The sequence below is a fragment of the Coptis chinensis genome, chromosome 5, assembly GCF_015680905.1.
Source record: "Coptis chinensis isolate HL-2020 chromosome 5, ASM1568090v1, whole genome shotgun sequence".
In the NCBI taxonomy this organism is placed as follows: domain Eukaryota; kingdom Viridiplantae; phylum Streptophyta; class Magnoliopsida; order Ranunculales; family Ranunculaceae; genus Coptis; species Coptis chinensis.
The window spans coordinates 25,752,184-25,766,232 of NC_141460.1; positions in this window are offsets into that span (position 1 = coordinate 25,752,184).

Sequence of the window (14,049 nt, forward strand, 5' to 3'; positions counted from 1 at the left end):
TTAACTCGACTTAATCCTACTAACGACGAATCGTTGTAATCCGAATTGAACTGCTTCGCAGAACAATATGGTTACTCCTAATCCCTAATTATACATGACATTTCTACCAATTTATAACTAGTATGTGAACGATTAAACCCATTCTCATGGTGAACTAATCATTTCTAGAGTGGAAAGGAATTTACGTCGACTCTACGATAATCGGAATCAAGCTTTCATCAAGGCTTCTCAACCCCCTCAATGGAGGTTTATCCGAGAACATCACGCTATCATTCCCAATGGAATTCAAATAAGACATTATATAAAGATTGAAACTTTGCTTGTTTAAACCCAATTCAAAACTACTAATGCAATAATTGAATTAAACGAATAATGGCAATTACTTGAATCTACGAATTGAAACTAAACAATTAATGGAAATGAAACTAACTTATGGAGAACACTATTTTATTAATCTAATGAATAATAAAACAATGATTCAAATACTAAATTAATAATCTAACTAATCTAAGTCTAGCTATCTACGTAATAAGGGAAATTAGATCTAAACAATTGTAAATGACAAGAATCAAAATTGACAAATAGCTATTTTATTTATCAAACTAATTAAGAATAATGATTCTAAGAGTTTAATCTAAAACAAGAATTGAATATAAACTAAACTTAATTTAATTAAATAAAAACTAGATCTATAATTATCTATTGTTTTAGGTCTAACTAGCTACCATTAACTATCTACCATTAACAAAGAGCTAAGCTTTGGTTTTTATATGCTCAGATCCAAAAATCGTGCATGGGCTTGGAGCCATGTTTTGGGCCAGAGAATCAGGCCCAAAACCCAATTCTTTCAGTCCAAAAAGGCCTCTTCAGCTGCAGTTGGCTTCAACAGACTTTTCGTCCACTTTTGCTCCTCTGATTGGATCAAGTCTTATACCATTGGATAGCTCTTTCCGAGCCGGTCGTTTTGACATAAGGTAGGCCCCATTCCGAGGTCTAAGTTTAAAGATACGGCCTTCGGAAGTTCTGCTTACTTGTGTGTTGTTTCTGCCCGCGTCGACTTTTCAGCTTTTGACCGGGCTTTAGAAAGGCTTTATCTTCTTGAATCTTGGCCTTTAATCACGGAACTCCTTAGTAACCGACCTTTCCTCCTTTATCTCGCTAAAGTGGCACATTTCTGCACATAATGGATTTTGAAGCCTGAAATGCATAAAAACACGTAATCAGTGTTAACTCTTAATTATTACTCACATAATTGGTCTAATAGTATGACTGTTACAGGGTTAAAACTACAGTTTGATGAGAAATTAGAAGAAGTGACCAAAAATGGAGTTCTAACTACTCTCGTTTCGCTGAGTGCGATTGCATTGACCATATGCAACAAGGCCTTAAACCACTAGGAATTCCCTAGTGGACGAGTTATAGCCTCGTGAGAGTTTCTAGTGAAGGTACTCACAAACTTCATCTATACTACAACGACTAAGAAATAAAACTATTGTTTCCTTATTCATGCTCTAAATCAACTACCTATACATCTCACTAGCAAATGAATAAGAATAACCAAGTAAAAAACCTAAGCTAATATATGCATAATAATCAATCATCTATGATACAAATATAAATACTATGAGTAATACTATGAAATGCCTAGCAGGTTCGTTTCTGAAACTTGGGATAGCGTCCTTAAGTAGGTTCTCACAATAATAGTCAAGATACAACACTCTAATTTTTCCACTCAAGTTCCGTTACTCCAGTGTGCAGTGGGCACACTTTACCTTACAATCTTAATGACAACAAGGAAACTGGAGTCGATCAAACACATCTGCCACTTACTATCACACTAACCTATTCCTAATTGAGCTAGAGGTCTTTATTAGGTGTTGCGGGGATTAGGAGATGGTTTAAGAAGGAAAGAAATGGATATTCAAAAAGGACAAGTCTGAGATAATAGAGTCTTCATATTATGTAACTTAGAGAAAACCTTGTTATTTTCTTTTTCTTCTATACTTTGTTTCCATCCTTAGCCATATTTTTTTTTCTTTTTCTTTTCTTTGGCTTTTGACTCCCTTTTATTCTATTTTTGTAGTTTTTATTTTATTTCTATTTTTATTTTTCTTTTCTTTGGATGGAAACTTATTTTCTTTATTTTCTGAAGCAATTAACTAACTTTTGTTTACACAAGTTTTTCTCTTCTTCTTTCTTCCTCATTCTATTTTCAGACTTATCTAAATTGGGTAGGTTGAATTTTTTATTTTGTTTTGTTTTGTAACAGGGTAAAGGATTTGTGTTTTATGAAAGGCTAAAGAAAGGCTCAGAGGGGCGACTAGCGGAAAATAATTCATAGGTTTGAATTTCTGGCTATATCGATCCGAAGAGGGCCTAAATTCTCTCTTAGGATATGGCATAGTGATCAAGCAAGTGGACGTGTGATTTTTCTATCCGGATTTTACTTCTCCCTTGTGTCATTTCTCAAATGTTTCGCTCATATAAGGCTTTAGGCTATATTCTCACAGGATTTGTAGAATAAGTACTCTAGCCTAGATTTTTGAAACTTATCGCTAACAATCATCGATACTCATGTAATATATTTATAGATAGATGCAAAGATTATTACCTATATATTAACCTAAGTTTCTAAAAATTATTCTAATGCAAAATCTACGTGAGACTTCTAGATTATTAAGAGCATAGAGAAGGAAAACAATACCAATGTTCCTAAGTATATAGCATGAACTTATTTATTTATATTTTTGAATTTTTGAAATTTTAACTAGAAAACAAATGCATATTATCTCTATCTATATCCTAACAGATGCCTTAATTACACGTGTTTCTATGCCCCCTCCAAACAAGAAACATGCTTTGTCCTCAAAGCATTTTAAATAAAGAGGGTAGGAAAAATACCATTGAATCCCGTGAAATTTAGGAACATCTGCAAAACAAGGTTAGAACGTACTAATATAGGAAATAAAAACTGACTCAACTCTATACGAGTTCTACCCATTATGGGGTTAACAAGAATGAAATTGCTTGGGACATAAGCAGACACTAACTAGAATTAAAACTTACCTTATCTCCCGCTTTTTACATCATCTTCCTTCCTCATCCTCTTCTTCTATAAAGAAGTGAGGTTCCTTCAGTCTGCCATGCCATGATAATTTTTCGGGCTTCCGCCATTTATCATCTATTATTGCTAACCTATTAAGAGCCACTTGGTCTGACGGGGTGTAGGGTGCAACCTGATGAGGTTGTATCCTCCACCCTTGCCAAGTCATTGCACGGAAAGATCGAATAATACTATTGGTGGGTCATACAGATTAATCGTGAATCCAATCCGTGAAGCGTGTACAAAAACAGGAAAGAAACATAGCATAATACGGAAATTAGAACAGGGCATAAGAAGGTACTTATGCCTCATGCTATGGGATCGAGCTAAACTAGACATCAAGGTTCGGGGAAGGTCATGACACATACGTCCTGTGGCTAAAGCAAGGAAGACGCTGCAAGTGGCATCATTCACAGAAGAAAAATGCCATTCCCCTAAAATGTTTAGCATGATTCAAAACATAACAATTCCTATGTTCATGGACAGGCTACCAAAGGCGACGTTATATTCCCCTTGGTCCTCGATACAGACCGCGCGATACGACTCATGCAAAAACTCGTAAGTGTACATACATATTATCTACCCAATAGCACCATGGGTCTTGTATTTCAGCGGGCATAGCAAGTCCAAGAACAAATGCTAGCAAGAACCTGGTAATTTCCATTGGTTCATTATCAATATTGATGGAGAACACTTATTCTCCATCTGGTCTCTCAAAGAAAATGCAGTTATCGTAAAAATAAGATGCTAGTGTTGGAGAATAAAGTGCATCAGGTCTTACCATAAGCGGTTCCCAGCCAACGTATGTGATCGCCTCGGGAAACCAAGTACCATAAGTAGTGCTTTGGAACAAATCTTCGAAAGACTGTTCCGGTATCAAGGTAGGAGATGTCATCTTAAAATTACGCTCTGGAATAGCCGCGAATGATCCGGAAACTAGCCGCAGAAAACTGGAATTTTCTGGTCCACGGAAGTCAGGGCGCGAGTGCGCTTTGAAGATTTTGGAATTCTAGTGTTTGAGCGCGGGTCGCACTCACTTTGAAGCGAGTCGCCTCGACAAAAATTCTGAAAAAAATTGCGAGCGCGAAAGTCGCTCCTCAGGCAGGCAGCGCCCGAGTCTTGAAGATTGGAAATTGAGACGAAACGTGGGAATGGTGGGAGTGAAAGGTGAGTGATGAAGGTTAGGTGTAGTGTGAGTTGTGAGTGTAGAATGAATGAAGTTTATATAGGTTTAAAGTTGCTAAAGCGGATCGAGGGAAGTTGCCAAAAAGTTTTTCTGGCGGTTTCGGAAATCCTAAACTTTCCAAACAAAAAGCGGAAACAACTCATTTCCTTGATTCTAAAACAAACCTAGTATCTTTTAGGTTGAATTTAGGATAGAATCTACCTATTTAATCGAGATTTCATATACTTATTCATAGATTTGCCTAAACGGCCATATTTTCACCTTGACTCCGCAATAAATTCTAAAACAAGGGTCATATAAAAATCATGCTACAATTTGGGAAGGTGGGATCAATATTAAACAACCACGCACAATGAAAATAACCTTATTATATTAAAATTTTCATTCGAAGTACATTTCACTACAAAATTCAAATTACGGAATTAAACTTACATTAAAATAAATAACAATAATGAAACTACAAATAAATATCAAACGATACTATCCCTAACTACTTCGGTACTGGTAGCGGAGGGCACACGGTCAGGAGATAGCTCCTGAGCTCCCGATGGGCCAGCACCATTCGATCTTTTGGCGGCGGCGCACTCGTGCCTCGATGGTGTGTCCTCGAAGGAGAATCCCCGTGAGGTGGGAATCGTGCAAGCATGTCGCCCGAATCGGCGCCGAGCTTCTAGCTTGCCCCCTCATCATTTCCCACCACTCGTCCTCCTTTGGGATCGGATCTTGAAGTTATGATGGATAGTAGCCTGTCGAGTCGGGGAGGTCTTCGTAGATAGTGTTGAGTGAACGATGTGCCCACGATGAATTACGGCCATGCGTTCTGCATCTGACCAACACCTCTCCAGGGCATCCGCATCAAAACAAGTCAAGTCCTCCTCATCCTCCGAGGCATTCTAATTTCCCCTATCCTCCTCGACATTCTCATTTCCACCATACTCCTCGTCCTCTATCCTATCCTCAGGCAACCTCCAAACTCGTTGGACACACTCCTTATAGATGAGAGGATTTCGGTGTAGGGTGATGTAAGACCTATCAGACGCCTGAGCTGCTCTCAACTTCAGCATGGTCTTGGTTATCAACACAGGGAGAGGTGCAACAGACTTCCCTACTCCCTTAATCATGCTAAGCAAAAACTCCAAGATACAGAACTCGTACTTCTGCTCCTAGAGTGTCCATAAAATGTGGAGGCAGTTCAGACCGATGTCGCTGACCTTCTCCTTCCCCAGGACGTTCCGACCAATCCACTGAGCTGCAGCCAGTTGGTTGGTTCTTAGGGATGCCTGGCGAACACAATGCGATCTCGCATTGTAGTTCCCTTCGGTAACTGTCACGTTCATCAATGGCTCTACCCTATTGTATTGGGACTCCTGCAACGTGACATCCAGATGGATTCTGCAGGCGGAATGCCTAGAATCTCGCCAACAACCCATGAGTGAGTTACTTCCTTCCTCCTCTTCGCCACCATAACAAAAATTCTAGTCCCCTCCACCTCCTTCGTGTTGTAAAACCGTCGGACTAAGTCTTCGTGGTAAAATGCTTTAGTCGAGTACCACAAGCTATTCCAGTCTCTACTGATCATTTCGTCACCGTAAAACGGCGCGAAGTGGTCGCCAGTAAATGCTTGCTCCGGCAAGATTCGACGTTGTTGAGCCATTTTAGAGTTTGGAATGTAGTGGGGGTTTAAAAGGGATGTGGTGTTGGAATTTGAGTCGACCGATTGAACCAAACAGTGGTGGTGGCGTGGCAGCTTTTTTTTTTTTTTTTTTTTTTTTAATTTTCATGGGTTTTTTTGGTGGTTGTTTGGTTTTAAAGGAGATTTGAATTGGATTTTTGATGGTTGGCATGGGTTAATTTGGTTTCTTGTTTAATTTTTGGATTTAGGTTTTTAAGTTTTGGTTTTGTTTGATAATGGCGGTTTGAGAAGATGGACGTGACTGTTGGGGCAAAGGTAAGGGGTGCGCTGCCGTATTGGCCGGTAAGAGCGGGTTGAGCCCAAGCCCAATCGAAATTTTGAATTTTTCGATTTTTTTGCGAAACTTCAAATCAAAATTGCCGCTTCGTTACCGGTCCGATTTTTGTGAATGAGATATGGAAATGATCAGGAGAGAATTTCCAATCTAATGATCCATAAAACACTCTATTCCGACCTTGGATGACATATAAGATAGTGGAAAATGCCTCGAAGTGCGTGCATGACGTACGTTATGCGAACGACTGAACTCTAAATTCATGGATTATGTCAACCCGAACCGTAATACAATTCAACGGCCTAAGCAATTCTAATGGGACATAAAACATTCTAGGACGGAAACACGAACACCCCACCCCTAACAAATTTTGTTTTTTACAACGAAGCTTAGAAAATTTGTTTTTAAAATGGGTTTTTAAAGTCGATTCGAGACTTGGGTTTTACTATATTTATTCTTTAATATATATATATATAAATATATATATATATTTATATATATATATATATATATATATATAATATATATATATATATATTTTACTTTTTAAAAAAAAAAGAAAAACAATAACAAGAAAGACATAATTCACCCCATAGAGAAACATGACTAAAAAATCCGATAAAACATGCAAGAGTGGAAAACGTGAATTATGTTAAACGTGGACTTAGGATCCGGTACTTACAGCCACACACTCCGTAGGGAGGGCCCGATTACCTTAATGGGGCACTGATAAAAGTGAAATTGAATAGTCTTACCTACGAAATGAACGATGAACTCAAAACGTAAGTAAAACTAAAACTTGAACTTTTGGGTCTATATTTATCAAAGTTTCAACTCTCAAATCATTCGAAATAGCGTGGAGTAACAAGTTCGTTCCACTCCTAGTGCTCTAGCATGGAATTGTTTTCTAATCTAATTAGTCGGTCTTAAGTCTATGAGAGTTTTACGAGGGGGAATTATACTACGATGCAATATGAAATTGATTATTTTAATTTAAACTACGAATGCTATGGAAATATGATTGTTTTTGAATCTAGATAAAGGATTAGAGGGGAATTGAATCCACCTCGAATCCAACTTAATAACCTAACATAGATTGTTGTATCTCGATTCTTACGTTCTTACGGCAAGAATTTCGAGTTCTAATCCCTAGTGTTCGTGGCATTTCTACCAAATACTAACTAGCATGTGAGGTCGTCCACCCATTCTCATGGCGAAACACGACCTTCTAGAGTGGATTAGAATCTACAAATAATTCTACATTAACAACTAAGTTTTCATCAAGGCTTCATCAACCCCTCTAATGGAGGTTTTAGTCTTGATTCATCAAACTAACATTTCCCATTGAATCTAAACTAAACATAATGTAAAGAATTAAAATTTACTTAATCAAACAATAATGACATCTAATTTAATGACTAAAATGAAATAAGAACAAGAATTGAAATTAGATCTAGAAATGGAAATGACAAAAATCGAAATTGATAAAAATACTACTTTATTGATCTAATCAAATGAAGAACAAGATTCAAATGTTTAATCTAATACAATGAATTGAAACTAATTAAACTAAGTTCCAAAACTAATTAATGGAGGCTAACTAATCTAGGTCTAACTATCTACCATTAACAAAGAGTGAAGCTTTGGTTTTTATACTCTCAGATCCAAAAATCGTGCATGGGCTTGGAGCCATGTTTTGGGCCAGAGAATCAGGCCCAAAACCCAATTCTTTCAGTCCAAAAAGGCCTCTTCAGCTGTAGTTTGCTTCAATAGACTTTTCGTCCACTTCTGCTCCTCTGATTGGGTCAAGGCTTAGACCATTGGAAAGCTCTTTCCGAGCCGGTCGTTTTGACATAAGGTAGGCCCAATTCCGAGGTCTGAGTCCAAAGATATAGTCTTCGGAAGTTCTGTTGACTTTGTCCACTATTTCTGCCTGCGTGGACTTTGACTTTTCAGCTTTGACCGGGCCTTAGAAAGGCTTTGTCTTCTTGAATCTTGGACTTTAATCACGGAACTCCTTAGTAACCGACCTTTGCTCCTTTATCTCGCTAAAGTGGCACATTTCTACACATAATGGACTTTGAAGCCTGAAATGCATAAAAACACGTAATCAGTGTTAACTCTTAATTATTACTCACATAATTGGTCTAAAAGTATGACTGTTACAGGGTTAAAACTACAGTTTTGGGCTCTTATCAAACCACCCCCAAACAGCATTTTGCTTGTCCTCAAGCAAAGATGAGAAATTAGAATAAGTGACCAAAAATGGAGTTCTATCTACTCTCGTTTCGCTGAGTGCGATTGCATTGACCATATGCAACAAGGCCTTAAACCACTAGGAATTCCATAGTGGACGAGTTATAGCCTCGTGAGAGTTTTCTAGTGAAGGTACTCACAAACTTCATCTATACTACAACGACTAAGAAATAAAACTATTGTTTCCTTATTCATGCTCTAAATTAACTATACCTCTCACTAGCAATGCATATAGAGTAATCAAGTCGAAACCTAATCTAATATATGCATAATAATCAATCATCTACAATAAACATATATACAATGAGTAATACTATGAAATGCAATAGCAGGTCCGTTTCTGAAACTCGGAATAGCATCCTTAAGTAGGTTCTCACAATAATAGTCAAGATACAACACTCTGATTTTTCCACTCAAGTTTTATTTACTCTAGTCTTTGATGGGCACACTTTACCTTACAATCTCAAAGACACACAAGGAAGCCGGAGTTGATCAAACACATCTGCCACTTACTATCACACTAACCTATTCCTAATTGAGCTAGAGGTCTTTATTAGGTGTTTCGGGGATTATGAGATGGTTTAAGAAAGAAGGAAATGGATATTCAAAAAGGACAAGTCTGAGATAAAAGAGTCTTCATATTATGTAACTAGAGAAAACCTTGTTATTTACTTTTGCTTCTACACTTTGTTTCCATCCTTAGCCATATTTTTTCTTTTTCTTTGGCTTTTGACTCCTTTTATTCTATTTTTTTTTTTTTTTGGAGTTTTTATTTTATTTCTATTTTTATTTTTCTTTTCTTTGGATGGAAACTTCTTTTCTTTATTCTCTGAAGCAACTAACTAATTTTTGTTTACACATGTTTTTCTTTTCTTCTTTCTTCCTCATTCTATTCTCAGACTTATTCTAAATTGGGTAGGTTGTTGTTGTTGTTGTTTTTTTTTTTTTTTTTTTTTTGTTTTGTTTTGTAAGGGGTAAAAGATTTGTGGTTTATGAAAGGCTAAAGAAAGGCTCAGTGGGGCGACTAGCGGAAAATATACTTAGGTCGGAATTTCTAGCTATATCGATCCAAAAAGGGCCTAAATTCTCTCTTAGGACATGGTATAGTGGTCAAGCAAGTGGACATATGATTTCTCTATTCGGAATATACTTCTCCCTTGTGTCATTTCTCAAATGTTTCACTCATATAAGGCTTTAGGCTATATTCTCACAGGATTTGTAGAATAAGTACTCTAGCCTAGATTTCAGAAACTTACTGCCAAACAATCATAGATACTCATGTAATATATTTATAGATAGATGCAACGATTATTATCTACATATTAACCTAAGTTTCTAAAAACTATTCTAATGCAAAAGCTACGTGAGACTTCTAGATTATTAAGAGCATAGAAAAAGAAACAATACCAATATTCCTAAGTGTATAGCATAAACTTTTTATTAATTTTTTTATTTTTATTTATTTATTTTTTTTAAGACAAATAATACGTAATATACAACCTAATATGTGCTTAACATTTACATCGTGTTTCTATACCAACCCCAAACAATTTGGGAGAAGGGGGTTCATGAAACAATTCAATAGCACAATTAAATTATGTAACTAACTAATTTTTATAATTTTTAACATTTTATAAATAAAAGTGCATAATTTACATCCTACAAGTGTCTAATTTTTCCAAATGTTTCTATCCCACCCCCAAACAATCGAACGCTTTGTCCTCAAAGTGTAAAGAGATAAGGAAAGAATTTACCATAGAAACGTGGCAAAAATTGGCGATTACTATGAATGTAAATATTGTAAAGATGATATGATAATATGAAGCACAATTAAAACATTGCGTTACTAACTAACACAAACTCTCTTTGGAGTAAACATGATAGGCTTAGGGTGGCAACAAGATTTGAAATGAATACCAAAATCACGCCACCCCCAAACAAAATTGGAAAACTCTTTTTAAGTTTGAAATTTTTGTTTGGCCTATACTCGAAAGTTGGTATTGTCACGAAAACTTGGGTCTTTTAAGGTCGATTCGAGACTTGCTAGATTACTATTTTTATAGCTTTAAACTTTTTACTTTTTATGAATTAGGTTTAATATAAAGGAAAACAATAAGCAATAAAGACATAATTCACACCATAGAGAAACATGACTCAAAACCAAGAAAACATGCAAGAGTGGAAAACGTGAATTATGTGAACCGTGGACTTAGGATCCGTACTTACAACCACACACTCCATAGGGAGGGCCGGTTACCTGAATGGTGCATTCACCAATATATGGAAATGAAAGGAAATGCACCAAACACAAAAATTGAGTGGTTTATAGTCGATACTCGAGACTTTATCTAAATATATGTATGAATATGCAGTTTATCATATATCAACAACCGAAATAGTTGTGGATCGTTCCATAAAAAAATATCACAGAAAACATATCCAAACACAATCAAGCACCAAGATTTCCTACGACGCAGCCTAGTGGAATGAAAGCGAAGTCGGATAGACCTATAACATAACCGAGCATGCACCTTATGTTTCATCTTTGAACGAGAGGGTGTCCTAGTGAATAAGTGTGGAAAAGTTAATGGTTGTGGAAGATATGGTGGATTGGGATAAGTTTTAGAGAAAAAGCATGGAAAAAATGAGGATATGGGTTTAGCACAAAACTCATTCATGGTGTAGTTAGGGGATTATCTCAAGTCTGAAAATGAAGGTGTCAAGTGGTTTATCCTTGGGAAGTATTTGTTTACTAGGTGGGTTTAAAAATCATGAAGCCACATGGGAGAAACTAAAGGATCGAGTGCAAACTTCGAGGTTCCATTGAAAAGGTGGAGGGTGGGAAATATTGGTGATGGAAGGTGAATGATTCTCGCCTAGAGAGCTCTCAAGTCCATATCATCGAAATCTTGATATATGCAAGACATTCCTCAATAGGTGGGTCAAAAGGATCATTGGGATAGAGATTGAAAAATTCATCTTCCGTTATAGCATCAAGGGATGAATGGTTGTTGGCAAGGGGGGACTCGCGAAGTGGTAAGGAAGCGGTGCAAAAGAGTTGTAGGAATTCTTCTTCGATTTCGTCTACTACCAGGGAGTCATTGTTAAAGTCGGAATTTCCGAAGGAAAGGAATTTGTTAATCTGTTTCTCCAGAAACATGTTTTTGAAGTAATCTTGAGCTAAGCTCTCGATCATGCTAACCTCTCCATTTGTAGAAGAATCGGGATACTGTGTCCTCGTTTTGAAAACATTTACCTCAACAGAAAGATGGCCAAAGGACAAGGACATCGAACCATCGCGGCAGTTTATGGAGCGTTGGCGAGCCAAGAAGGGACGCCCTAAAATGATTGGTACAGAGTCGTTAGTGACTTCGCGGTTGAGGATAACGAAGTCGTTTGGGTAGTAAAATTTTGGACTTTAACCAAAGACGTTTTCAACCACACCCTTAGGATACTTAATAGACCGATCAGCTAATTGCAATGTCATTTTAGTAGGTTGCATCTCCTCTAGACCTATTTGTTTATACAAATAAAATAGGAGTAAGTTAACACTAGCCCCCAGGTCTAGTAGCGCGGTCGTTGTGTGAGAATCTCCTAAGGTGCATTGTACAGTTGGACGACCAGGGTCTTTGTACTTAACAATTCCATTATTTTCGGATAAAGTTGGGAACTGTTCAGTTAGAAAGGCGTCTTTAGGTATGTTGGTCTTACGCCTAGTAGTGCACAACTCCTTAAGAAACTTAAGCGTGGTTAGGTAGCTTTTTATAGCTTCGAGAAAAGGAAGGTTTATCGTTAGATTTTTGAAAACGCGTTCCTAATCTCCTCAAAGTTAGTATCCCCGCTTAGCATGGCTAATTTATGAGGAGCGGTGGTTTAAGCTCTATATTTAAGCGTATGGCTCGACTTGATGTGTAACCTTGGCTTTCTGTTTCTTAGGTTGTGGTTTAACTGGTACCTCTACAGTGGTAGGTTCTTCAGTTTCTATTTCGGTATCTAGTTCGATATTCGGTGTAGGGAGTACTGATGGGGTAACTATAGGCATAGTTACTTTGTTATCAATCACTCTTCCAGAACGGAGAGTGGTGATGGCATTTAGCTCACCTACGGTTGTAGTTTCTGTACTAGTATTACCGTTTACTTCAAAGGCTGTGTTTGTTGTTCTAGGGTTGGGTATCGCTTGGCCTGGAAACACGCCTTTTGGTTGGGCTTTCTCTTGGGCTAACTGTTTGTTTAAATTATTAACGGATTGTAGAATGTGTTGGTTAGATTGAGCCATGGTTTGGAAAAGTTGTTGGCTCACTTGTATGAAGGTGTCAAGACGATCCGGTTGTGTGGGTGTAGTAGTCATGGGTGGTGTGACTGGAACTATCTCGCGTTGATTATTTATGGGCGGATTGTGATAGTTATTATTTTACCGAGCGATACCTCTATTAGCATTATAATTATTATAACTACATTGACCTTGTGCTTGACCTTTGTCGAGGTTGCGGTTGGTTGTTATAATTATTATAATTACCGACGACAATCCTTGTTGTGGTGGAGCTTGGTTATAACGTCGTTGGCCTAACATATTGATTATTGTACCCTGTAGGTGTGACTTGTTGGTTATTTCTCCAACCGAAGTTGGGATTTTGTCTCAAGGCGTTAGGTTCACTATTAATGGAACAAGAATGTTCATAGGCTATAGGACGATGGGAGTCGGGATCTTTCGGGACTCCAGCAGAAACTACATGGATTTGAATTTACATTCATGACGGGGATAGGCTTTTGTTGAATAGAAATAGCCTCTACCTTTTTAGTTAGAGATTCGATTAAATTTTTAAGTTGGATCGGGTTTCATCTCAAACATACCGGCCTTTAGCTCGTTGAAGAAGAACTAGCAGCGGGGATATCATCACTCCCCAATTGTTATTAGCGTTTAGTTTGTTCTTCTAAAAATTTGTAAGCCTTCGAGGCTCCTTTACTTAGGAAACTACCCCATTCATTATGTCAAGGACTTCTTTATGGTGATGCTTTGAAAAAGGTGTGGAAGAAAGGAATTCCAACCCCTGAAAATGATTCATGAGATGCCGTGAAAGAAGTGAATCTTGGAAAGCATTTCATCCGTCTTTTGGGTAAAATGTTCCATAAGCAGCTGAACAAGTTTGGCCCATGAGTCCTTGTTTAAGCGACTTGGGCGTTGTTGAAAGGGAATAATTTAACAACCGTGGGATTGGAAAACAGGACTTGTTCAAAAACTTGAAAAATCTATGAAAAGCGGGAAATTTGGGGGATCGGAAAACAAACTGCGCTCAAATAAAAGTCGAGAATTTTTCTTGACCATAATATCGGTGGTGTGTGTGAAATAGTAGTTAGAGGTGTAGTGGGTGGGAAACTAGATAGACTTGTTTGTTGTAATTTGTCAAGACCTTAATCTTGCAAGACTAAGTCGAACTTAACTAAACATGCAACACTCCAAACAATTACGATATACTAAGGCGGAGGCGAGGTGTGGAAGAAAGGAATGCTGATTGCGTCCTTGCTTAAGCTTATGAATA